The sequence below is a fragment of the Lagenorhynchus albirostris genome, chromosome 17, assembly GCF_949774975.1.
Source record: "Lagenorhynchus albirostris chromosome 17, mLagAlb1.1, whole genome shotgun sequence".
NCBI classification, from domain to species: domain Eukaryota; kingdom Metazoa; phylum Chordata; class Mammalia; order Artiodactyla; family Delphinidae; genus Lagenorhynchus; species Lagenorhynchus albirostris.
In genome coordinates, this window is record NC_083111.1 from 13,702,164 (window position 1) to 13,729,578 (window position 27,415).

The 27,415-nt window shown below is 38.6% G+C and overlaps 1 protein-coding gene across 1 annotated transcript in view; it reads left to right on the top strand.

The window, feature by feature from the left end:
• C17H8orf34 (chromosome 17 C8orf34 homolog) overlaps window positions 1-27,415 on the top strand; it is a 331,115-nt gene that overhangs the window by 274,949 nt on the left and 28,751 nt on the right.

Sequence of the window (27,415 nt, forward strand, 5' to 3'; positions counted from 1 at the left end):
AAAGGCATTCACTAGAAATCAATTAGATTAAAATTTAATATAGAAAAACAATAAAAGTTGTGATAAGAACTGACATTTACTGATTCTTTCAATGATCCAGTTGCTGTGCTAAGTGTTCTCATGCATGATATATACTTTTCACAGTGAATCAATGGCAAATTATCTTCATTTTATTAATGAGTAAATTAATTAAAGGTTAATTAGACTTTCTCAAGGACACAATTTATAAATTGTCCAGTGATGATTCCAACCCAGGAAATCTGGTTTCCAAGCTCTCTATAGCCCAATACCATCTATTTAAGGGTAAAAAGGAAGGATTAAGACAAATATGACTACAGAACACTGAAGTAGGCTTAAAAGCATAATAAACGACTCTTGAAGGAAATGAAATGAAGGAAATCTTAAATGTTGGGAAAGTTTTCTACATCCTATGAGAAGAAGTAAAACACACTAGATGAGAAAGAGACGTGTAAGGAAGTCTTGGAGTTTAGAATAAGTGGTATTATTGCAAGGGCCATAGAAACCTGCAGTGTTGTAGCAGATGATTTGTTATTGAGTTGTAGACATTATGGTAGATTGTGGATCCTGCATGCTAGGTTGAGGGCCATAGAGATCTCTGGATACCACTGAGCATGTTCTATTAATTTTGGAATATTTGAAGAAATAACCTGATGGCTACTTGATCTGGTTAGATTTGAATGGAGAACAATTATAGAAATGGCAAGGACACGAATTAGGAGTCTTTGTGATCCTTTAGTAGGGTGATAAATTTATTACGCCAGAGTAGCAATGGATGACAAGGAGGAATAGCAAGTTTTTTACCTTGAATTTTCCTGTATGCGACTGTTTTTACTTTACTGAGACATAATTTATGTATCAGAAAATTCACCTATTTCGAATTCAGTGATTTTTGGTAAATATCATTAGTGTACAACCATCATCGTAATCCAGTTTTAAGATATTATTATCATCCCAATAAGATACCTCATGTCCTATTTACAGTTAATCTTTATTACTATTCCCAGTCCCAGACAACCACTAATCTACTTTCTGTCTCTATAGATTTCCCTATTGTGGACATTTAATATATATACAATTACATAACATGTGGTCTTTTGGGTTTGGCTTCTTACTTAACATAATGTTTTTCAGGTTCATCCATGTTGTAATATGATCAGTAGTTCATTCTCTTTTGTTGGTAAATATAATACTTCATTGCTGGATACACCACATTTTGTTTATGAGTTCATGAGTTTATGGACAATTTGGTTGTTTCCAATATTGAACTATTATGAAAAATGCTGCCGTGAAGATTCACATGCAAATCTTTCTGCAGATACACGTTTTCATTTCTCATGGGTGATTCTTAGGAGTGGAATTGCTGGGTCGTATGGTAAATCTATATTTAACTTTTAAAATTTCTCTTTTGCAATTTTTAATGGCATAAAATTAAAGCTGTGAAACATAGAATTACCACGTGGCCCCCCAATTCCACTTCTAGGTGTGTACCCAAAATAACTGAAAATAGGTGCTCAGAGAAAAAACTTCTTTATGACTGTTTGTGGTAGCACTGTTCATAGTAGCCAAAAGGTGGAAACGATCCAATGCCCATCAACTAATGAATGGATAAACAAGATGTAGTACAAAATTCTATACAATAGAATATTATTCAGCCATAAAATAGCAAAGTTCTGATACATGCTACGTGGAAGAACATGGAAAATATTATGCCAAGTGTAAGAAGCCAGACACAAAAGGTCACATAATGTATGATTCCGTTTATATGAAATATCCAGAGTAGTCGAATTCATAGAGACAGAAAGCAGATTAGGGATTGCCAAGGGCTGAAGGGAGGGGAGAAGGTGAAGTCATTGTCTAAGCATTTGGGCTTTTCCTTTGGAGAGATGGAAACTTTCTGTAATTACATAGCGGTGACGGCTTCAAAACATTGTGAATACACTTAATTTCATTGACTTGTATACTTTGAAATGGTTAATATTGTAAATGTTATGTTTATTTTACCACAGTAAAACACTAAAACTTTGTATGATCCACAGACTGAAAATTCTAAAATCCACGTGAATAGAGTGGACTGATTTGCTTTGGTCCACTGCTCCTGGAAAGTCAGAGTGTCCAGGGAAATGAACTCTTCTTAGAATCAATTACCCATCCTCATTATCATCATAGCTCACTAATTCAGTGTCTACTCAATTCTTAACGGTGGTCTAAGGGCTTCACAGACGCTATCTCTATTTTCATAGTATTCCAGCTAGGCAGGAATCATTATGCCCAATTTTCGAGATTAAGAAATAGAAGCTCTAAAATATTAGTATATCCATAGTTGCAGAGTTAGTATATGTTGGAACCGGGATTCAAGAGACATTCTCTTTTATTCTAAAGCCTATGGATTCCATACTATATTTTGTTCTTCTAAAATTGTTTGAGGACATACTAGCTGGCAGGCACCGTGCACAAAAGAATAGGAGACCAAAGCAGCATTATTGGAGAAGGCAGAAGAACCTGGAAAAGGGACTCTTTTATGGGAAACCTCAGTATTTTAGGAAATTCACATTGTGCTTAGTGCTAGTTGACCCCTGGGTAAACTGGAACAATGACCATAATTTATCCCATATTGTAACATGGCAGTTCCTAGCTCAGTATATGCATGCTGTAAGCTGAGTTCAAATACTCTGGCTTAGTTCCAGCAAGAACACAGAGCTTGTAATTTCAATTACATGGCATTTCAAGTAGAACCATGTCCTAGTATTGGATGCAAGGATTAGAGCTGACTGCCAGGACAGCAACAAGGTTCAGAAGAGGATTATTATTTTTAGTTCACTTTAAGGACCAAGTGGACCAGCTTACTGCTGTGCTTGAAAACATCCCAAAGGCTAAAAGGACTTAGTACTTGGTGAGCCTTAATAGAAAAATGTAGGTTTTGTGAAGTGGTGTATACAGGGTCTCAAAAGAAAGTTAAAACTCTTCCACTTTACATTTACTGAAAGGTTAGAAGACTGAATTACAACTAGTCTCCTAAACTGTGGGTTAGGATTTGTGGGATTTAAAGGTTTAACAATAGTTGTTAGAAAAATATGAAATTACTCTGAGAAATATTTGGCTAGACTAAAGGAAACAAACAAAACATCTCCAAGCTTGAAAAGATAGACTATAGGGGTTAGAAGGGATGTATGAATTATTTTATTATGACATTACTTCCAGAAATTATAAGCAAAATTTACATTGGTTGACATTTAAAAAATATAAAATATTTATTCTATTTTGTTAATTTAAAAATTTAATCATATTACAAACAGTTTCTCAAAACCTCTTGTATAAATTTAGATATCAAACAATGTCAAATCACAAGATTCATTATGTTGGAGTTTAACTGCAGTCTCAGCTTCACAGGCTCAAAGTATATAGAGAAACCCTGACAGTAATTCCATTCTCAACCATCTCTTTTGAGATCTTCCAACTTTTCCTCAACTTCTCCAGGTTAAAGGAAACTAGGACCTCGAGATGAAGAGCAAATCTCTGTTAAGCTGTTAGAGAACTCTTCCTTATTTAACGTGATCAAAATTTGGTACTTTTACCTTCCACAGATTGTGTTGGTGTCTTATTAAATTCAGTTTACCTCCCTTTGAATTCTATGAATGAACAACTCCTTGAAACCTTTTTAACAATTTCTCTGGCAAGACGTATAACTGTGAGTTCATTCGTTATCATCTAGGATGTTCTCCTCCTTTGGCCAGATTGTCAGAAGTAGCATTTTGAGCTGTGTGCTGGAGCTGGTGCACAGTGGCTTCCTGGAGGTGGTGATGCCATCTTTCCCAACTCTGTGTACGGTGACATCACGTTGGTAACTTGAAATCAGCGCTGTGGGACTATTTAAACTACAGAAATCAGCAAATAATAAGAGCCTTAATTTTCCCCCTAGAGAACTGGTTGTTAAACTTTTACCAGCACACCACTGATATTAAGAATCCAGGTTAGAAATACGGAGAATGATGCTGTAGAAACTGACAGGTCACTTCTTTGGGGATCACTGGCAAACATTATTGTGGATGTACAGCTGGGGCTCCTGAGTCTGCCACCCAGGAACTTGTATCCTTATAAAGAATCCACAGAGTTGTATATGATGTGTGATTACGATTTTCCAAATTGAAGGTGGAGGAATTTTCTCCCATTCTTACATAAAACATCAGTGAGATGCCGTATTCTATGGATCAGAGACTGACCGGCTGACGGGAAAATGCTTCTTAATTTTAACATTATGTGGTACGTTCAGGCTAGCATTTCTTTTTAGCTAGCTCTTGAATTGTGGAGTTATTTTTAATATCAGGAAACTCCCCATAAATTTGTAGGTAGATTTTTTTTTTCTGAGAATAGTATGGTTTCAATTGCCTAGCAATCCACCAAGAATGTTGATTTTTAAAACATGATAAGTGGTATCTTATAAAGTTCTGTACTGCTGCACATTATTTTGTTCTTCAAGGAATGCTTAAAAGAAAATGACAAATAGCATATTTTTGGTCATAACACTGGAATATTGAAAACATGTTGTCTTAGATCAAGTGATCGCTATTTTATAAAAACAATGAGCACTCTTGGATCATATAGATGTGCTTGTGAACACCGAATATAAAATTTTGTATGCTATTAGAGCATGAGACTTATTTAGTAAGTTATTAATATGGCCCCTTTCACCACATTCTTTGAATAAAGCCTCGTAGAAGACAAATGGAAAGTGATATGGTTTTTAGCCCTAAAGACATTCTGGTCTCTTAGGAAGATTAACTGTATACCAAGATGAAAACCGCTAAGTAAATTGTATGATACAGACTGTATACCTAATTTTGGTTTAAAGACAGGAGAGCCTTCCATAGGTTGAAGAGTTCAATAAGGTTTCAAGGGAGAATTGAACTTGATCTTTGTGCCACAGAAGTCATTTTTGATCATTTGTTTTACTACTTGACATAGTATCTCTTTCTATCCCTGCAAAGTAAAAGCATAAAGACGATAGAAAACTGGGAGCCTCAGGTCCATTAGATATGACCCTGCTTTAGAAATTTGAGCATGTAGTTTACATAGACTCAGATAGGCCATGTCTGACAAATTATACTTTCAAAATCTTTTTTGTTTGTTTTTTGGACTGTGGTTTCTAACACGATAAAGAGGATTGTGATGTGTGAATAACATGCTCCGTATTGTTGAAATTGACTAATGGCTTTGATCTGTCATGCATGGCCCCTACGTGATATTTCTTGGTGTGTATTCTGTTCCTGGTGAGGAACAGAGTCACGGTCAGTGGTGCCAAGCCTTCCTGTGGCTGCTGGAAGGGTCAAGCCATGCTCTAGTCAGGAGCAGGAAGCTCTGACAGTAAGCCTTCCACAGTCTGTACAAGTTCTCACGTCTGTGGTTGATTTCTAGCATATGGTTACCATGTTCTTTCAAGCAATTCTGTGCATGTATTAACTTTAAAAAAATTACTTCCAAAAACCAAAAAATGCCAGGAGTAATTTGGTGAAACAAAGTGATTAAAAAATATAGAGCTACCTGGAGCTGATTATGCTATGAGAAAACCCAAACTAATATCATACTGTAAACTAATAACACAGACTGTTGACCTTAGAAAGGGAAAAGTATATCCTGAAAGTGTTACTTTCACATTTTTTTTTTTTACTAAAGCTCTGTTAAATTGCTACCTTAGTTCAAAGTGGGGAAAAGAAGCCAAAACTTGCTACCGGGAGTAGAGTTGACAAGTATGTTCTGTCATGATTATTTTGTATTGAGGCAAAAATTCCCGTTAGATGTAAACAGGGCTTTTTAGGAATCTGGAAAGGAATGTTAAACAGCAGGTGAAGGCTGGAACCTTGAGGCCAAAGAAGACGTTAAGTAACCTTAACCCACCCAAACTACCTTGAAACTTGAATAAGTCTAGAGGTTGGGAAAGAATACCTAAGTCTCTCCTGCTCACAGAGAATTAATGTTTGAGTTAACTGAAACTGTACTATTTGCATGGAGAACTTCTGGGAGTTTTAAGAAGACAGAAATGCAATGACAATTCTAATAGGCTCTATCTTTGAAATTCTTCTTTTGAAACTTTTAAGAAGATATGAATATCATGGTCTACCAATCATGGAAGAAGTATATATTGAAATGTTTACATAAAATGTCTACTTTTACAAGAAAGCCAAGGTAGAACAGATTTCTCAGGGCAACTGTACTACATATGTAACTTGGCTAGCCGTGGGATAGATACATCAAAACACCTTTTAATGGTTACTGAACCTTTAGTTAACAAATAGTACTTAATATGTTTTTGTGTGTTCAAAATCTTCTTGGAGATATTTAAGCTTGTAAGAAATTCCTGAACCTATAAAACAGAAAACTCTATAGCACAACTAGAATGAATTTTTGTTGTTGTTGCTTATTCTGATGAAACAATGCGTGCTATATCATTATAAATATTCACATTGTCTCGAATGTCTTCCTTCCAACTTGCAGCCAATATTTCTCACCATGCATGTGTAAGGGATATTTCTAGAAAATAACAGGATCAGTCAGGGTCACTGGCTTCATTTGTGGCTTAAAACTAAGAGTGACTGTCCCCAGTGTAAACAGACAGTGCATGTGAGAGCTGCCAGCAGCCCTGAGTTCAACCCTGGAAGAAGGTCATGATTTCACTGTCAAGAGAAATTTGTATCCCAGATTAGTGAGGTCTCCTGTTGAGTCTTCCTGACATTGAAAATATTAAATCTTCCGTAACTCCCTATGGACTGTTGACAAAGAATCAGCATTAATGGCAGTGTCAGTCATAACAGTAATAGAATAATAAGCCAGTGTCATAATGACAGTTGCCTTTACATATTGAAAATATCATTCTCTAGTCCTATGCTATGTTCTTCACAGATATTATCTTATAAAATCATCACATGCGATAGGCATTGTTATGCCAGTGTCGACTGAAAAAATGCACAACCTAAAAGTTGAGAATTCGGTTTTATTCTGTGGCCTTACTGAGGACTGTAGCCTGGGATGGCAGCCTCTCAGATAGCTCTGAGGGACTGTTCCAAAGAGGTGAGGGAGGAGCCAGGATATATAAGAGTTTTTGCTAAAAACAAACAAACAAACAAAAAACCATGTAGTCAAACATCAAACGATTGCTGCTAATCACAAAAAACCGACATCTCAAGTTAATGATGTTAGTGCTTTTCTGTGTATAGGAAAATGCAAGAGTCTGGGCTTATTGAAATCATGCCTTAGGTATGCATCTTAAGTATCTAAAGCCAGTATCCTGTTTTTCTCGATCCTGAATTCCTCTCAGGGCACACTGTCAGGGACAGCTGCAGTGGCTGATGGCTTTATGACCACAACATCCTTTGTTTACTGAAAAGGCAGGTGACATTCTTTGTCCACACCAGTTTCACAGCTGTAGAAACTGCTATCAGGAGGCTCAGCAGTCTTTCAGGATTACAGTGGAGCAGCAGAGCGGCTTTGACACAGGTCTGCATGGCTGTGCAGCCTGCACTCTTCATTCTAGTACAGTGCTGCCTTTCTCTGTATGTCCAAACACCTGCAATCGCCCAAGCCACCTGGGTACCCAAGGGGGAATCATATCCTTGGTTTTGTAAGAAGTCACTGCACGCACAAGTACATTTGTGGCTTAAAACTAAGGGTGACTGTCCCCAGTGTAAACAGACAGTGCATGTGAGAGCTGCCAGCAGCCCTGTATTTTCCATCAGACCATCTGATGTCCCCTGTGTCAGGTACGGTACTGTGACCAGAGAGCGTGCTTGATTGAAGGAATGAGACAAAGTGGGAGACTTTATTTTTCCTTCATTTGTGGCCTGAAAGAGATACAAGTACTCAGGTGCTGTAAACCACTTACACAGAATTAATTCCATTAGGAACTACTTTATTCTATTTTGAAAAGTGTAATTCTACTAAATTCCTAGCCTGCTGTTCATGATAAATGTAGAAAATATACTCTTAGTTTTCTTTTTAAAACATTAGAATTGATACTAATTCACACACTATCATTCATAAATCGTTGATATATTCATATCCATATTTATAGCAATATTCCCCAAATATTTGATAAGCACTTTTTCTGACATTCTTCCAAGTGTGCAGTGCTGAGGTGAGGGCTGTGGATGGGAGGACAATCTTGATTCTAAATTGAGTCTTGAAGGGTGAAGAGAAGTTAACTATGCTTCATACAAAAGAATTTTTTTAAAGTAGGAAAATTTAAGTAACATCTCATTTAAGCACCGTGTATTTTGAGGGGGTTTGTTTGTTTTTTAAGTTCACAGATGTGTTAATTGGAAGGATATTAAGGAATGTTCATCTAAACTTGGGAGTGAATCTGCACACCACAGTGCTCCAGACATTCTATCTGTAAATAAATACCCTCATCAAAATCTTGAATAACTCAAATGGTGTTGATGGATATAATTTTGAACAGGACTAGCTTGTTTCTCTGTGAAAATCTGGAGACTTCACATATGGATATTTCTTCCTATAGATGAAAGAGAACTCTTTGTTAAACACAGTTGACAGAAGGCTTAATAGATGATTTACACATAGGGTGATCAGATGCATACCAAGTATACTGTTCACGAAATGAAACAATTCTTCCACCATAACTTAAAAAGTGGGCCTCTTATCCGTGCGCTGCATTTCACAGTCAAAATGTGATTGATGCCATTTTAGTCTTGCTGTGCAACTGATAAATAGCAAAATTTTTCATTACTTATTTATTATCTATGTTTGCAGTTTTCTTACAATCAAGGTCTTTCAAGACAGCTGGTAAAATGAAGATTAAACCCTGTACCATTGATAGGAAAGTTCTGCAACTTCGGTGTCCCTCTCTCTACTCTGTCTACAGTTGAGTTCTGGAGGCAGTGGGGCAGGGCTGCAACTTAACCAGCTCGCGTTAACAAATCTGCTAGGTTAAAAAGAAAAGTGTTGCCTGCGCTCAATATTATGCTGAGTCTGTGCAGAGTGTTCCCAAAATTTAAATTTAGACCAAACCAAATCTTATATCTGTTCTGAGAAGTAAAGACAATGTACAGTGGATAGAACACGGCTTCTGGAGTTCTACAGACCCAAGGTCGCATCTGGCTTTAGGGGTTTTTAGCGCTAAGATTCTGGGCAAGTGATGTGGTCTCTCTGAACTCAGTATTTTCACTCATAAAGCCAACTTTATACAGATGCAGGAAGGATGAACTGAGATCATTTATATGTCAAGTGCTAAAAATGGTAGCTACTGAACTTGTTCACAGTTGCTCCAGATTGCCCTAGGTTCTTGGACTGAAATAGTCCAACAGAGTACCATTGAGTCAGTCAGCAAATATTTACAAGGTGTCTGCTGGAAGCCAAGCACTGTGATAGCACTAGGGACATCTGGGATGAGTCTCAGCCATTGTCCTTCAGGGGCTTCCGGTCTGTGTGCAGAGATCACAAAATGATGAGCTCTTAGGCCAGCACGCTGTGATGGCAGTAGGGAAAGTCACAACGGCAAGGGTTTCATATAAACAACAAAACCGGCTCACTTTTTCCCCCCATGTGGACTTGTCTGCTTTTCTTCTGTTGGCTCAGGAATTTCTGGTAACCCCAACCTTTGTATTAGAGCAGCAAATTCCTGAGCTAACCTAGAGTCAGGACAGTAACACAGAGTGGGCTCTTTTACGATGTTGAATTCAAGCCATACTCCTTAGTCAGCAGCTGATATGCTGGGACTGTCAGGCTGGAATATCCTCTCCTGAAACAAGGGGTATATGAACATATTTACGATAGTTCTGCAAATTCAGGGAGTATAACATCATTATTAAGAACTATCTATCTTTAATTGAGCTTTTCAAGTCTGCTGACTTTATTCCAAGTTATAAGGGATTGTGGCAGCTTGCTGTCTGCGTGGGAACCTGGGGGCCTTTCAGAGCTACACTTCTTTGCACTCCAAGCAGAGATAATGTAGAACATGCAAATTATGCCTAGGCTTATTTTCTTGTACTGCTCTTATAGGCTCACCCACTTAAGTATTGGATTATATCTGATAGGTGCACTTCGTTAACAAATGGTCATGACTTTGCTCAAAGGTGGAAAGTTGTTCTAAACTCAGCAGTAAAGGCTATCGAACTTATACTTACTTTTCCTGTGATTACTGGCAACATTGGCACAGCTGTCACTTTGCTGTTATTCCATACAATAATGATAAAAATAAAAAGTAATTATTTTAGCTTTAACTATTTGCATTTCCGAGAAGAATGCCAGAGCTTTTGAAGAAGGCATGATTTTAAAAATTCTATATAGACATACACGTATATACATGTACATATTACACAGACTGTATTCCTCTTAACCATTCTAACCAAATATTTGCATATGTGTAACCAAATTCATATTTTTTTACCCATTATATACACATCCATTTTACTTAAGGGAGGAAAAACATTAAATTATTAGAGTAATTTAAAATTAACATCTACTAACTTTACAGGAAAATACTTCACCCTCACTTTGGTAAATACAACCAAGGAGGGTCTAGCCTTCCTTTGTATGGAAGGAGTGAAAAGTAGAAAAACGTAATTTGGAGTTTCCTTGTTCGCCTCACGTGCACCACTACCCCCACTGTCTTGACTTCTCGCAGTGTGGAACTTTAGTAGCTAGTCAGCCAGAAGTGAGAGCTCCCCCAACATTAAACTCTCAAAAGACTCCTCGGTTGTCATGGAATTACAGAGTATGGATGAGCACCTGTTCATATGTATTGTGTCTATTGAATATACATATATATGTGGGAATAAATAAGTGGTATCTTTTTTTTCCTTTTTTTTGCGGTACGCGGGCCTCTCACTGCTGTGGCCTCTCCCGTTGTGGAGCACAGGCTCCGGACGCGCAGGCTCAGCGGCCATGGCTCACGGGCCCAGCTGCTCCGCGGCATGTGGGATCCCCCCGGACCGGGGCACGAACCTGAGTCCCGTGCATCGGCAGGTGGACTCTCAACCACTGTGCCACCAGGGAAGCCCCTGAGTGGTATCTTTATTTGACTATTCCTGGAAAATACAGAGAAACTTATCTTTTATTGTTCTGAATCCCATTCAGGTTATCTTGTTGGTATCGTCTGAATATTTGTGTCCCTCCAGATTTCAAATGTTGAAATTTAAATCTAGTACCCAGTGTGATAGTATTAGGAGGTGGGGCCTTTAGGAGTGATTAGGTTATAAGGGTGGGACCCTCATGAATGGGATTAATGCCCTTATAAACAGACCCAAGAACTCTGTTGCCCCTTCGACCACATAAGGGTACAATAAGAAGAGGGCCCTCACCTGAACATGCTGGTACCCTAATCTTTAGCCTCCAGAACTGTGAGAAATGAATATCTGTTATTTATAAGACACTCAATCTATGGCATTTTGTTGTAGCAGCATGAATGAACCAAGATGCTTATAAGTGCACATTTGTTCTAAACTGTTGAATTCTTAAGTAAGATGTTGAGAGGATTGACAGATAAAAAAACCGTTAGAAAATGACTTGGTATAGCATTGGAACAATATGCTATACTGACCTTCTAGGATTAGTGCATTCATTCATTCAACACACATTTATTAAGCATCTTCCATTGAAAAGCTCTCCGTGAGGTACTCAGAATCTGGAAATGAAGTCTATACCTCCTGCCATTAAAGAGTTGGAAGTATGATGGGAAAGGAAGTTGGATGACCAGATGTTTGTAAGAGCACAGAAATGCTCTGACATATGCATACACAGCATGCACGTGAGAGGGGGAGGTATCTGATGTAGCCTGCAGGGTGAATAGTGATCAATGACAAGCTTCCAGCAGAAGGCGGCCTCTGGGTTGATGGCTAACTGCGCTACAGTAAGTCCCCTACATACGAATGAGTTCCGTTCTGAGAGCACGTTGGTAAGTCCAATTTGTTCATAAGCCCAACAAAGTTAGCCTAGGTACCCAACTAGCACAATTGGCTATATAGTACTGTACTGGAATAGGTTTATAATACTTTTCACACAAATAATACGTAAAAAACGAGCAAACACAAAAAATAAAAATATTTTAAATCTTACAGTACAATACCTTGAAAAGTACAGCAGTACAGTACAACAGCTGGCATCCAGGGGCTGGCATCAAGTGAACAGGCAAGAAGAGTTACTGACTGGAGGAGGGAGAGGAGGTGGGAGATGGTAGCGCTGAAGGATCACCAGCAATAGGAGATGGAGGTCAAGCAGCAATTTCACTCACGCCTGACGTTGACGGCACAGGTTCTGGTTCCTTGTTGGATTCAATTCTATCTGCCCTCTTGGAAAAATGATCCAAGGAGGTCTGGGTAGTAGTTCTTTTTTTCTCATCATAGATGACTCAGTAGCACTAGATTGCATTCTGCACAGCTGCTGCAACCTTCGTGTACCGTTCTACATTAGGGTCCTGTGCCTCAAAAACAAACAGTGCCTCCTCAAATAAAGAAAATCCCCTTGCCATTTCCTGTGTCATGAATCTCTTCAGTTCTTCAGTTACTTCTTCTTCCCCTTGTCTCTCTTTGTCCTTTCTCTGGGCCTCCAACTCCATCAGGTGTTCATTAGTAAGCTCCTCATGTTGCACAGTAAGGAGTGCAATGAAGTCGTCCTCTTGCAGATCTAGCTTGAAATAAAGATACTGTACTACTGTACTCTATGCAGTACTGTACAGTAAAGTACACAAAAGCACAAGCACTTGCAGAGGATGCACGCATGTGACAATGTATGCCAGACAGCTGAACTAACTTACGTGATTGGACATGTGAATGCATGTTCGCATCTTCGAAAGTTTACGACTTGAAGGTTTGTATGTAGGGGACTTAGCACTAGGAAAAAGGAGAGAGCAGTTGGCTTGGGAGCCCACATGCAGTTCAGCACACCTGGAGAATTAGATGAGGGAAGGGGTGTAGGTAGGGTGAAAGCCATGATGTTGGAGTCCCAGGTTGTAATCAAAGTAGGAATGATTTATTGAGTGCCTAGCACTGTACTTTATAGATATTACCCCAATCTTTCCATTGAAAACATTTTTAATTTTTTATTCTCTCTTCACAACTAAAGAAAGAGAAACTTGGGGACTCTAGGTGACTTGACCCAAAGTCCTCGTGCCTGGTGTGTGACTCACACACAAAAAAATAATTCAGATCCAATCTTGTCTCCAAAGCCAATACTCTTTCTACTGATTTGGGGGCTTGGTTCCCAGGAGTGTTGAGTGGCATGTTTATATCCTGAAAGCCTTGAAGAGACACTAAATGATTCCAACACTTGCCCTTGCCTACTTCTCTTGGCAGAAATGAACTAATTTCTCTGGGCATGGAGATTTTGCAATATTATTTACTTGAATGGGTTCACTGTCCATACTAATAATTACACTCAGGTTTAGTGCAAATAATCTATTGGGCTCGCCCTGGACTAGCAAAACCAAGAAGTAGAAAATATCGGCATAACATAATTGAAAGAGAACTGGATTAGGAATCCAAGTGGGAGCTTAAATCAACCTCTGTCACGTTTAAGCATTTAATTTGACTAAAGCAATGGTTGATTTCATTCTCTGTCTTCTGGCAAGATCATAGGCTTCAAGAATATAGGATTCAAGACCCAGCTCTACTTTGGAATTTTCTTAGTCTGTTTCTTCATCTGTAAAATAAAGATAATTGTTTCACAGGAATATTGTGAGGATTGAGCACAGACATATATGTGCTTGGTCTATAGCAGCTGTTAGACAAAGGCCATCTTCCTTTTCTTTATTCAGACAACACTGTCAAAAGCAAAACTGACTATTAAAGACTTTACTACCTCATTGTCCTGAATTAAATGCAACATGGTTATAACTGTTGGAAACAAAAGTCGTTCTAATTCTATCTCCTTAGTACCAATCTGCCTCAGTTTAGATGCCCAACTTTGGAACTTTAGGAGGCGATCAAGTTTCCTAAGGGTAGGAAATGCAACAGAAGTTCAATATAAGAAGACTGTAAGGCAACTTTTTCCTCACTGAGGAATTCCTTCTATAGCCCACGGCCTGATCTTGCACCCAAGATTTCAGGCAACAGCTCTTCCCTGAAACCCCCTGCTCCAGCCCATATTTCATTACTGCTCTAGAAGAAGGCCTCCTCATTTTGAGAGAAAATCTGTCTTCATGAAACTTTCATCTATATGCCCCAATTTTGCTCTCTGAAACAGGAAAGAACTCTAATTTCCTCTCCATCTTTTAAATCTTCAGTGAGTTAAATATCTCAATCAGTCCTTAAGTCTTCCATCCTTCTGATGAAAATTAAACAACTTCTTCAACCATGACTTACGTGACCTTTTTTCTAGACCAATATCCATTCTAATCACTTTTCCTTCCAATGCAGCAAACTTGATCACAATACTCTCAGTTGATCACAGTGTACAATTCAACTATTAACAGCCTGGAAGAGTTGACTGTGCTTTCATTAATGATGCTTACTATTGAAATAGCTTTTCCAGTAGCTTCCACTGAATTGCTGGTACACGCTAAAGTTGTTGTTACCTCAAATTCTCATCTTTTTTTATATGAACTGCTATCTGGCAATGTTTCTATAATTCTATATTTACGTGTTTTTTAAATTGTAGTAGAGTATTTTACCATTATTTTCATTGGGTTAGTTTCAGCTTTTGGAATATTTGAAGATTTATTGCGTGCATTGTTTTAACTCGTTTGCCCTTAAAGCTCTTTCTCCCCTACAAAAGTGGCCAACATTTGCTTCCACTCGCCTCCTTGGCTGGGACACATTCTGCTTGATTGTACGTGGCGGTCAGCCCCGCGTCTGGTGTTCTGCCAGATGGGTGATTAAAGAGTCTCCCAGTATTCTAAGGAAAAACTCTGTGTGGCAGGTGCCTTGATTAGCTTGATTTGTGTCGTCTCTGAGCTTCAAAGGACATTCTACAAGAGTCAAGAGAACTGTTTCCCAGGAGACATGTGATCTTTAAAAATACTGAGGCTGCTTTTCCGTGACTTGGCTTTATTAAATTGATATATTTAACTAACTGGCAGGGACCAAAAGATGAGTTACATTTAACTTCTCACCTGCAATATTGCTATGGGTTTGAGACAGGGCTACATAGTTTGGCTCTGAAGTTCATTGTCAAAGCGTATCCAGGATTTCAAGTGTTTATCTCAATTAACATTGAGAGTGTATAAAATTAGGCTACACATGTTATAAGAATTATGTTTTTCTCTTGAAATTTCTGGCTTTTAGATTCCCAGACCTGGCAGGAAATCTTTCTGGCTCCTCTGCTTCTGATCCTAGCTGTTTTCATAAAATGCAAACACATGCAAAAACATTGTAAAAAACCTCAATGTTCAGTCATGTTCAGTAAGACTTCAAAAGATGTTTGCTTTGAACTTGGTTCTAAAGATGGGCATACCTTCATGAGAATGGAAGATATCTTCTTACTCTCTATGATGTGGTTTGGCCCTTTTCAGGGCCCCAAAGTTAGCTTTGTTCTGTAAGGCACATTAAATTCACTTTTTTGGACTAGGAATGAACATGGATATTTCTTCCTATAGAACATCTTGGGGCTCTAGTTCCCAAAGGGGCAACGGTTTTAGACCGTAAAGGGAAAACTGTACTGCATCAAAGAGACTTGGGACAGCATCACGAGCTCCACACTCTGTGCCTGGTCTTAGATCTAATGAAGCATTTGAATTGTGGTTCCTTAGGGTTTTGGATGTTAGGTGATCCATACAAACTCTGGTACCATTCCGTAGTTTACAGAAATGGGAGACTAGGCTGATGGGGTGTAGTACACCTGTAGTTAGCAGAGTGCGATTGCAGAGATACCTTCTGTAGACAGGTTTTCCGCATCTTTTCCTACTTTGTTTTCTTTCCAGGTTTTATCCAACTTCCCTGGTAATCACACTGCAGAACACCCTGTCCTAGAGAGAACCTTTGCCATTGATCTCTCCTCAGATAGATAGTTGTAGCTGATGGGACTGAGGTCTCTTTTTGGTAGGCAATTTCATTGAATCTCACTCCTTTATCATTATTCTTATATTCTATCTTTATTTTTGTTTATTTCTGTTTTGGGGCCATTATCCAACTCAAAACAAACACAGTCAATTTTTTTTTTTTTGCAGTATGCGTGCCTCTCACTGTTGTGGCCTCTCCCGTTGCGGAGCACAGGCTCCAGGCGCACAGGCTCAGTGGCCATGGCTCACGGGCCCAGCCGCTCTGCGGCATGTGGGATCTTCCCGAACCGGGGCACGAACCCGTGTCCCCTGCATCGTCAGGCAGACTCTCAACCACTGTGCCACCAGGGAAGCCCCAACATAGTCAATTTTTAAAATGTCTTTCTCTAGTCCATATTTGTACTTTATTTTCCGTGGATCCTAAACAGATCTAAAATGTGACCTTTCCCCCATCTCTTGCTATGAGAATCTCCCTGATTTTGTCATTTCTGAAATATTCAAAACTTTTACACAAAGTCTTTGTCTGTCTATGCTTCTTACCACATCTTCTACTATCTTTTGATTATTTAGCACTTTGAATTAGAAATGTATGCCTTTTGTAATAATGCTTATTCATTCTATAAATATTTGGGAGTGATTTTTAGATGCCAAACCCTGCACTAAATATTATAGACAGTAAAGAGTTAGGTGTGTTTACTGTCAGACAGTCTCAGTGCTGTCTTAGACAAGCCCAGGGCTGTGCCCCTCTGCATGGGGTAAGGAGCTTATGGGGTCACGGTAACATGTCCACCTGGAGTCTGACCATGTGCTAAGTACCAGGATCCTGGAATCTGCTGCCCAAAGTATCCCAAACCCACTTCCTGGACTCGCATGGTCCCCTTTCCCTAGTTCATCCTTCACGAGAGCTTAGTTCTAGGCCTGAGGAGTGGACGAGAGACAGACATTTTGGGAGGGTGTAAACAATCTTGGAGATGCAGGCAGGGGTAGCCTCACGTGTGCTCACAAAGACCTTTGTGTTGCAGTGGGGCAAACGGGGAGAAAAGGGGCCAAAGGGTATAGGATCGGGGTCATTGCTGCCTTCCTGCTTTCCCCTTTTTTGCCAAGTTAAGGTGCAGAACTTGAAGGAATACAAGATTTCTGAATTTGAAGCTGGCTTGCCAAGCCTGATTGAAAGTCAGAATATAATTATGAAATAGTTTGTTGGCAGCGTGGACCTGTTTGACCTCTTGCTTCAGGCCCTGAAAATGTGAAGGGTGGGTCTGTGGAGCTGACAACGTAAGAGAGACTACTTCAGGCCAAGGCAGTCAGTGTGGCAAACTCTCTAATTGTAGGGGTCATGGGAACACACAGCAGCCGGGATGGGGGCAACACGAACACGCGGGTCAGGGGAGTCCTCCTGGAACTGTGGCACTGAACTTAGACTTGCCACGAGTAGAATCTTCCTGGGTGGCATCAAGAAGAGGGCACAAAGGGCTGCACACAAGGATGGCAGAGGAGGGAAGGAAGGACAGGAGGAAGGGAGGGAAGGAGCTGGAGAGACAGAGAGAGAGAGACACTGACTGTTGGAGGTCCTGGACGTTTTTCAGGATGACTGCAGTATTGGGAGGTCGGGAGCAAAGTGGTGTTAAGGATGCTGTCTCACTCCCTTTTCTCAACAATTCATTTCTCTTGACTTGTGTTACTTGCTTCTTTCTCCTTCTGGTGTCCAAGGTTTTTTAAAGTCCCTTTTATCTCACCGTCAGTCAACCTTCCATTTACCCTTGAATTTACTGCTGAAAATGTATTTCTACATGAAGCCATTCAATAATTACCTGTCTTGCACAAAGTGCAAGTGAAAAGAAAGTGCAAGATTCTTTTCATGAAAGTGACACAAAAACAGGAATAGATTAAAAGTAGCATCTGATTTCCTCATAGTCAGGTTCCCTTCTCAGCTATATTCTTAAAGAATTAAGCATATTCCTAATTTTCCTACCTCACATAGTATAAGGTTGGTTTTCTCTGTCTTCCATTTACTAAAAACCTCCTAAAACTAGTACTAATACTTATTATCCTCATTAATAATGATGACAGCCAGAGTTTTATTCTTGTCTTCTATGCCTTACAGACATTAGTTCATTTAAGCCTCACAATCACCCATGAGGTGCCCAGGGTGTTATCACCATTTATAGATGCAGAAATTGGGACCCAGGAGAGTTATGTAACTTGCCCGATGCACATGAGCATAAATGGCAGAACGGAATTATGAACCCTTATTTGCTTGACTCCAAAACCTGCACTCTCGCCTCTTTAGGATGTCGCCACCGTTTGCCACTTCTGACAAACACATGGAATCAAGGCCAAGTCTTAGCCCAGTGACCAGCCCACACTAAGCCCATATTAAGCAGAAGAAATACTGTAGTACATTAAACATGGGTGGTGAGTTGGGACACACTTGTGAGAATTGCCTTTTCAAATTATCCTAGAGACTATAGGTAAACCTGCAGAATTAGTATTGTGCTACTTTGAATCAGTTGACAGCCTCCTTTATCTTCCCCTCCAAGTCACTCCTCTTATTTATTTGGAGGTCACCTCTTTTTCTTGGAAAATTGATTACGAGTCTACACATTTCCCCCAAGCCTGTCACAACTCTCCTAGTGACACTGTCTATGACATGAGCTGCCAGGGTTTTGACAGGCTAGATAATGTAAACTCGTGCATTTCATTTATTTGGTTTGAACCTTAATGCTGTGGATGTCATTCTCTTTGGACCACTTAAGGAATCCATTAAAAAATTAGCCCTTTTCAAATAAATGTGTTAAGGATTAAAAATACACTTTTCAATGTACTTCTGCATTATTACTACCTGCATTTATTTACAAGTCAGCGAAAAAGACTTTTTCTTACAAAGTTTAAATTATTCTGTAGCCCTTTAATGTGTATTTAAAAATGCAAAGGTGTCTGAAATGTGAAACTGGTCTTCTTTGTTGTTGAATTAAAAAATCAGAGACATATGTTAAAAGAAACCAGCACAAAATTATTTGTGTCCATGCATCTGTTAGAGAAACATGTTTCCCTCAATGTAGAGAAATGCTGAGGATTGTTACTTATCTGAAGCACTGATCATTTTTTTTAAATTAAGGAAACGTGGACGGAGAACAATAGAGACATAAAAGTCTTGGTATTTCATGAGCCTTGGGTATCGGTTTTCTTGCAGGCTCCCGTCGGTTTTCCCAACTTTGAGTCACAGTACAGGAAGTTGGTCACCTTAGCCATTTAGGCATTTTGCAAAGACACTGGTTATTTAATTTTAAAAGAATACATTGTATGTTTAGTTTAAATTATGAGGCTGACATTCATTTTTCACCAACCTTGGAGAATTTATACAGGTACTTTATAGATTCTCAAGTGACATCTATTGATTTTTTAAAAAGCTTAATGGAACAGAATTTAAAGGCTTAATTGTTTCAAACGGTAAAAATCAAAATTGCCAACTGATTTTTATTAGGTCAGTGTTATAATTAGATTAGCTTAAGATTGAATTAGGGGCTTCCCTGGTGGCGCAGTAGTTGACAGTCCGCCTGCCGATGCAGGGGACACGGGTTCGTGCCCCGGTCTGGGAGGATCCCGCATGCCGCGGAGCGGCTGGGCCCGTGAGCCATGGCCGCAAAAAAAAAAAAAAAAAAAAAGATTGAATCAGAATGGTAAGAGTGTCCTTTAACTACTTTTCTAGATATATAACCAAAAATTACCTCTTTACATAGACCAAAAGATTTAGATCGATGGGGGATTGGATATGTGACCATGTAGATATAGCCAACAATAAATAGAGCATTATAACATTTCACTCCAATTTTTTAAAAGTTTCATTTGGATCTTACAGTTATGCCTGTAACACTACAGTTTAATATTAGAAATGGCTATCCGTTTATTTTTAAATGTCTTTTTATTACAAAACACAAATATAGAAAATCACCCAAATCAAATGTATGGCTTACTTTCATAATGAGAGTATTACTCAGGTCAAGAAATAAAACTTTGCCAGACAACGGAGATGGCCTTTCAGTATGCCCTTTCCCAATCACAACCTCTGCCTCTCCCCACAAATAAAAATTATTCTTTTATAATAATCAACTTGCACTTTAAAAATAGCTTTACCACCTAAATATGCATCTCTTGACACTATTGTTAACCTTGCCAACTTTCAAAAATCAGATATGTCTTTAAGTCTCTTTTAAACTCCACTTCTTACATTTTCTTTTAAACTCCATTTCTTGCATTTTCTTACAATTTATCTGTTAAAGAACCCTGGCCATTTGACCTGCCAAGTTTTCTGCAGTCAGAGTTTTGCTAACTTCATATTCTTGGTTCAACATGTTCTTCAGTTCTCTGTTTTCTCCTGAAATGTATCCAGAAACTGGATAAAGCTCCTCTTTGGCATGACTATAGGAGACACATAATATATGGTCGTTTCCCATGCTTGTCATCTTAGCATCTTAGCAGCCATAGATGCTCAATGCCAATATTTATGTATACATTGGTAGTTGAAAAGCGGTGATATTTTAATTTCATCATTTCTTTTGTATTTATTTGTTGGAATACTTTTGCTGAGAGACCCTTTCTCTCAGTTACTATTTGATTGGCCAGTAATACAGTTCTCTTAAGAAGGGCAGGATACGTGCTTGATTTCTCTCCTTTATTTGCTAGTTTTCAAGGTAATGTATAGGATACCTAATATCTTCTGAAGATAAACAATACTTTCTTTAAACTTATTTGGTAAGTTTCAATGCATGGCAATTATTATCATTGCTAAAGCTCAAACTGGTCCATCTTTGGCATGAGGACTTCTTCACGTTTGTTTATGGGTCATGCCGTCATGCCCCCGGTAGTCTCTGATAGCTTGCTTGCTCTTGGGTAGCGCAAGATGTTCCAAGCTAATGTTGTGTGTATCCTGTCCCTAATATGGAATCAGTCCTTTTTTTGTTTTTTTCTTTGAAAAGCACTAGTTTCTTTTAGTGAGAAATGGTCTTTCAAGACCACAGTCTGGACACCACTGATACTCATTACTACTGGATTGATCATTATTTCCAGCCCCTTTGGGTGGACAGTTAGTTCACATTGATACTTTCAATTCAAATTAGAGACTACCAAGACTTAAATTTAACCCATTTTCTTACATCTTTGTCTCCTTTTTTCCATACCGACAATTCTGATTCTCAATGATAAAGGCAACGTTGGAATTAAAATATTCCATAATAACTCATTTGTCTTATTCCATATTCTATACAGGGGTCTCAGGATAAAAATATCAATCCATCTACCAACACAAATTCTGATAAAATGCACATGCTTGCTCTATTCTCATCCAACTTGTTAATAGTTGTGCCAAATCCGCATTGTCAGAGTATACAGCCAACGCATAACATATTCTCTGCTTTTCAACTCTCATGTGGTCTTAGGACAGGTAACTCCATAGTTAATGCTCGCCATCTGTTCTTAGATCTCGGCATTTTAGTTTTCTGAAGTTCGTTCTCCATTAGATTACTGGGCTCACATTTTCTTTCCTTCAGTATTTTAAATATATTACTTCATTTTTCTACTGTTCTAAATCACTGCTGTTAAACTCTACTGATAATATAAATATTTTCCCTGTATAAATCATACAGTATGTTTTTCTAGATGCCCAAAGGACGTTTTTTCTTTAAAATACGATGAATTTGGGTTTCCCTGGTGGCGCAGTGGTTGAGAGTCTGCCTGCCGATGCAGGGGACGCGGGTTCGTGCCCCGGTCCGGGAGGATCCCACATGCCGTGGAGCGGCTGGGCCTGTGAGCCATGGCCGCTGGGCCTGCGCGTCCGGAGCCTGTGCTCCGCAACGGCAGAGGCCACAGCGGTGAGAGGCCCGCGTACCGCAAAAAAAAAAAAAAAAAAATACGATGAATTTGCTAGAGTATATCAGTCTGGCTCACTATTGCCAGGTATGCAGTGCAATATGTAATTTCTTTTATTATTATTTCAGGGAAGTTTTCTTGAATTATAACTTTTTGTATCGATTCTGTTCCCTTTCTTTTGTTTTCTGCCTTAGGGTCTCCTATTTTCTGTGTATTTCGTCTTCTCTGCTTCTCTTCAATATTTATCACTTTCCCTAAAATCCTTAAAAAAAAATCTTTCTGAATTTCTTTTTGATTTAAAAAATTTCTCTTATTCACCTTCTAGTTCTTTTATGACATTATCTGTTGCGTTTGTTTATTCTTTTGTCTGTCCTATTTTAGTCTTTATTTCTGAAAGTTTTTTTAAAGAAAACTCTTTCCTAAACTCTGTATCTCATTAGATTTTTAAAAGACCAATTTTATATATTTCCATTTTTCAGTATTATGAAAATAATTATCCATAGCACTAGTTTAACAAAATAGTAAAAGTATACTTATGAATACATAGTTTTCATATTTCAAGGCGAAAGTTCTATTCAGTAATTACTTACATATCCTAAGTAATCAGCAATTTCTTCAGTGTCATTTTTTACTTTTTTTTTTTTTTTTTTTTGCGGTACGTGGGCCTCTCACTGTTATGGCCTCTCCCGTTGCGGAGCACAGGCTCTGGATGCGCAGGCTCAGCGGCCATGGCTCACGGGCCCAGCCGCTCCGCGGCATGTGGGATCCTCCCGGACCGGGGCACGAAGCCGTGTCCCCTGCATCGGCAGGTGGACTCTCAACCACTGCGCCACCAGGGAAGCTCTCTTCAGTGTCTTTATTGCACATTCAATACTACTATCTACTTAATGATTTTAAAAGTGAGTTCTCTGTTTTATCTTATTATTTATAAGCTTTATGATTTTATAGTCTCTGTGTAGATACAGAGCCAGCTAAGACCTACAAATTGTTTGTTTGCTCATTCATTCTTCAAATATTTAGTTTTCATCTATATTGCCCAGCCCTGTACCAGGACTTGGGAAGCAAAAATGAATAAAAACAATTTTTGCCCTTCAACAACTTAGAGTTAAATGAGAAAGACAGAGAAAGTAGCCAGTGGTTGTAATAGGGTGTGATATGTGTTTTGGTAAAGATATGCATACAAAGGACCGTGTGAAGATTTAAGTGATGGGGCCAGGGGAGAAGACAGGAAAACTAACAGGTGAGTGGATCAGTGAAGATATGCACATTTACAGAACAATAATCCTGCACTTTACAGTTGTATAACTCTGAAGCTTTCAGCACTCTTTCACATTCACTATCCAATGTGAAGCAACCCTGTGGTTCTGAAACAACCTTATATATGAGGAAACCCACCTTCAGAAGACACGTTGTGACTTTCCAAGATCTTATGGCTGACAATTTGCTGTTATTGGTACAGTGAATAGTTCAAGGTCATATGGATTTTTTAAAAGTCAATTGACCAATAATATATATCTCAGTCTATTTTATGTCATTGCAATTAAAAATGATTAACACTAACCATCCATCCTACAGCTCTACCCTCTCATCTTGTCCCTTCTCCTATTCAATATCCATTCATAAAAATTACCACTCTCCTAAATAGGGAGCTTGTCATTACCGGCATTGCACTCCCATATTTTTTACGTGGGAAGAAAAGGAATAAAATGCACTTTTTTTTTTTTTTTTGGCAACTGAATAGCCACTTTTCAGAAAATAACAAGGAACGCTAAAATGCCTTAAAATTTAACATTATTAGTAATAGTCATTAGTTCCATAATTGCTCCTGCCTTTTTAAATTGTTTTAAGGTAAGTCTCTAAGGCAAGGGCATTATCACTAAAGGAACTATTTAGCTTAACATGAAAACATTGGAAGAAAAATGTAGATTGTTCTCATTTTAATTTAAAAGTTGGTTATGTGCATAGAGATTGAGTGTTATTTGTCCCTTCTGAGAGGGCAAATTTGGCTTCTGACCACACCTTAGGTTGCTGATTCCTGGTACAGATGTAACCCACAGCAGCTGTGGAACTTAAAGGTAGAGTAAGATCATAACATCTTCTCTTAAAATGCTGCTGTCTTTTAGCCCTTAGCAATGCTAAAGCAGTCTACTGGATAAAGGTGTCATTTTCAGAGAAAGAAGGTCTGCACTGGTGCTCTAATTGTTCATGAGATTGTGAGCAAAATTTCAGAAAAGAGATTTTCAACAGTGTGAAAAGACTTTGAGGCCAATTAGAAACAGTATCTGTTTATATATGTAAGTGTGAAAACTCAAGTGTAACTATTAATTTATTGACTACATCAATGATCTAGAAGACCTCTGAATTTTCCAAAACAGTTTTGATTTTCTAAACTATAGCACCCAGTTTTTTACTAATTGGAAATAGATCACTGCTTATTCTCTTGGACATCAGTAGTAGTTGCCACCTATAAAGTTTGCTGGAGTTTGGAAGGCTGAACTTCAATCTATCTGTCATCTATCACAAATTCAGTAACCCCGTGTAATAATGCACTTAGAAAACACAACAGTGTTTGTTTTTCTCTTTGGGATATGCAGATATGTGTATGTATACGGCTGATTCACTTTGTTGTACAACAGAAACTAACATAGCATTGTGAAGCAATTATACTCCAATAAAGATGTATATAAATAAATAAATTAATAATAATAGAAAAAAAGAAAATACAACAAGGAATTCCCTGGTGGTCCAGTGGTTAGGACTCTACGCTTCTACTTAAGGGGGCCTGGGTTCTATCCTTGGTCAGGGAACTAAGATCCCGCAAGCCTCATGGCATGGCAAAAAACCCAAAAAATGTGTAACCATTACATTAGCAGCTGTATTACAGGAAATTATAGTATAAAATTAGGAAATGACACGATGTTAATATCTCTATATCTCAAAATGCAATACACATTTCAGTGCATAGTATATTGGTGGTTTTCGTAGTAATACTTGTTGTTTCATGTATTTGCTCTGTTGGGTCTGGACCCTTGCACAGAATTTTCCTTCTACCTGGTATGAGTTCTCCTCCTTATTCAGCTCCTTCATCTGGCTAATTGACTGTCTTTAGGACTAAGCTTAAAAATAATTTCTGCAAGTTTTAATCCTTCTACTTTGACTCCTTCATCATCTATATCCAATGCTTATAACAGTTCCCAGCACATAGAATTTCTCAAAACATGCCTGTTAAATAAATGAAAGAGTAGGTGCCTTTTCCTCCTATTTTTTCCTGTGGCACCTTGGGCTTACCTGTGTCAATTAACTTTTGCTCTGTATTCTAATAACTTGTAGATCTGTTTTCTCAAGGTAAACTTTTTATGGTAGGGATCAGTTCTTATTCACCTCTTTGTTCCCAAGCCTAGTTAATTATGTGGCACACAAAAGGTGCTTAATAAATACTTGTGGAATAAATAACGGGGTAAAGTGTTATGTGTCCCTTAGGTTCAGAAATGCCCTGGCCATTCATATGGAGCTTCCATTCTTCTGTGGGTTCTAAGTACCACAGGTACTTCTTAAGAGAGTGTTGTCTGTATCAGGATTATTGTTTAGTTTCATTTGAAAAAAAAAGTGGGAAGAAAGAACATTCTCGTGGAAGTAGGGTTCTCATGGAACTTTCTTTGAAGGAAATGAATACCAGAGGTCTTAGACATAAAATGTTAGTGAATAAATGTACCCTATATGCAAGTGCAAGTCTGTACGCATTTTGTCTAAAGATTAGTAAGAGATGAACAGGAAATACTGGTTGAAACAAGAGCAGCCTGGTATGGTGGAAAATGGTGATGGATTCAGGAAAGTGTGGGTCTAGTCCTAGCTCAGTCTCTAGAATATGCCATCTCACTGAGAATGTTTCCTTAACTGGAAAAGAACTAGGGGAGTGACGATAGCCTTCGTCTCTGACAGTTGTGATCCCACGTCATATGTTAAGCAGTAATCATATCAGCCTCTTTTTCTTTCTTTCTTTCTCTGAGTTTATATTTTGTAATTCACATTCAAAACATTTTTATCTCAACTGTTGGTTATATTAAGATTCATGATAAGTGAAACCACATTTCAGGAAATTCCTTTTCTTCTTTTTTTTTTTTTTTAAGGCATAGTTTCCATGTATTCTGCCCTTTCCCTCCTTCACACGCCCCTGTCTGCCACCCTTCTATCCCCTTTCTTCTCTTTGTTTTTCAAGGGAAATTGCATTTGGGTATTTTTGATTCATTTCCAGATGATTAACAAAATATTATATTGTTAGAATGACTTGATATTTAAAATGCCCGTTCTTTAAAGCTAAGAAAAGGATGACTGAAGTTGATAGCTTTGTGCTTTGGAAGGGATTTTATTTCATTAGCACCACCAGTGGGGGAAGGAGGGAAAATCAGCATTTCAGCAGTGCCATGTTAGAAATGGGGAACCTGGGGCAGCCATGTTGAATCAAGCCTCTTGGCTGGGGCCACCTCTTCTGACCCCAAGGCTCAGAGATCCTGATGTCTTGTTCTTTTCTTTGTTCCCTTGGCTCTGTGCCACATTTGTAATTCTCTCTGCAAAAGGTCCATTTCCTCTGTATTTTCCTCCTGGAGTCGTTTACTTTGTGTTCCTCATTCATCAGTGCCACCCATGTCAGTGATTTATGAAAGGTGGTCATAGCCAGACTCCAAGCTGTGTGACCTTTGAAACAAATAGCGTTGTGTAGGTTGCTCCTTTTCTATGGTGTAGATATTGAAAAGGACCTGGCACTGTGGGAAAAAGAAAGCCTGTCGAGAAGCCCTGTAGTACACACAGTGCTTTAGTTATATCTGGTCATCAAGAAAACCCTCAGTCGTCACCAGGTCTTGGCATAAGACTACAAGTATGCAGACAATTTGGGAAAACCACTGCACTCCAGAGTGAAGGAAACAGATAGGTGTCTTCAGCGAGCACCCAGGGACTAGTCTGCAGCATCTCACCATTGGCCCTCAGATGCTGGCCCTTCCAGAAAGCAGATCTGTTACTCCAAGCAGCTTGCCACTCATTCTCTTGCCCCTAGCAGCCCAGGCGAAGGGGATTATTGGCACAAATGGACTAGTTCTGTCACACAGAAGAGCCAAATTGGAAGAACCCACAGCATTCTTTGTGGACCAGTTGTCCAAATGAGGGCTGATAGCGTCGTTAGTTCAACTATAAAAAGCAGTTTATTTGAAGTAAGTTTCCAGCCCTGTCTGCATGCTTTGAGTTAAATTCCTCATAGTTTGGAGGATTTATATGGATTTGATATTTTCTAATAGTTTATGTTTCAGTTTAAGTAAATATAACTATCCTATCTCTTTCACTATCTTATCCGTTGAAAAAATCCCACAAGATTGGAAGCATTTGGAAACATTTAAACTATAGCATATTAATCTTTTTGCTAGTGGAAACCATGATTTGTGAAAAAATATGACCACATCTGTGATTTCTAAGGAATCCCAGAACTTTATTCCTAGCTTAATTTTTGTTTTGAAGAAAAAGCATGCTTTTTTTTTTTTTAACCCTCTGAAAGTGCTTTGGAGTATACATCACAATTTTTTTAAAAAAAACTAAAGTAAATTT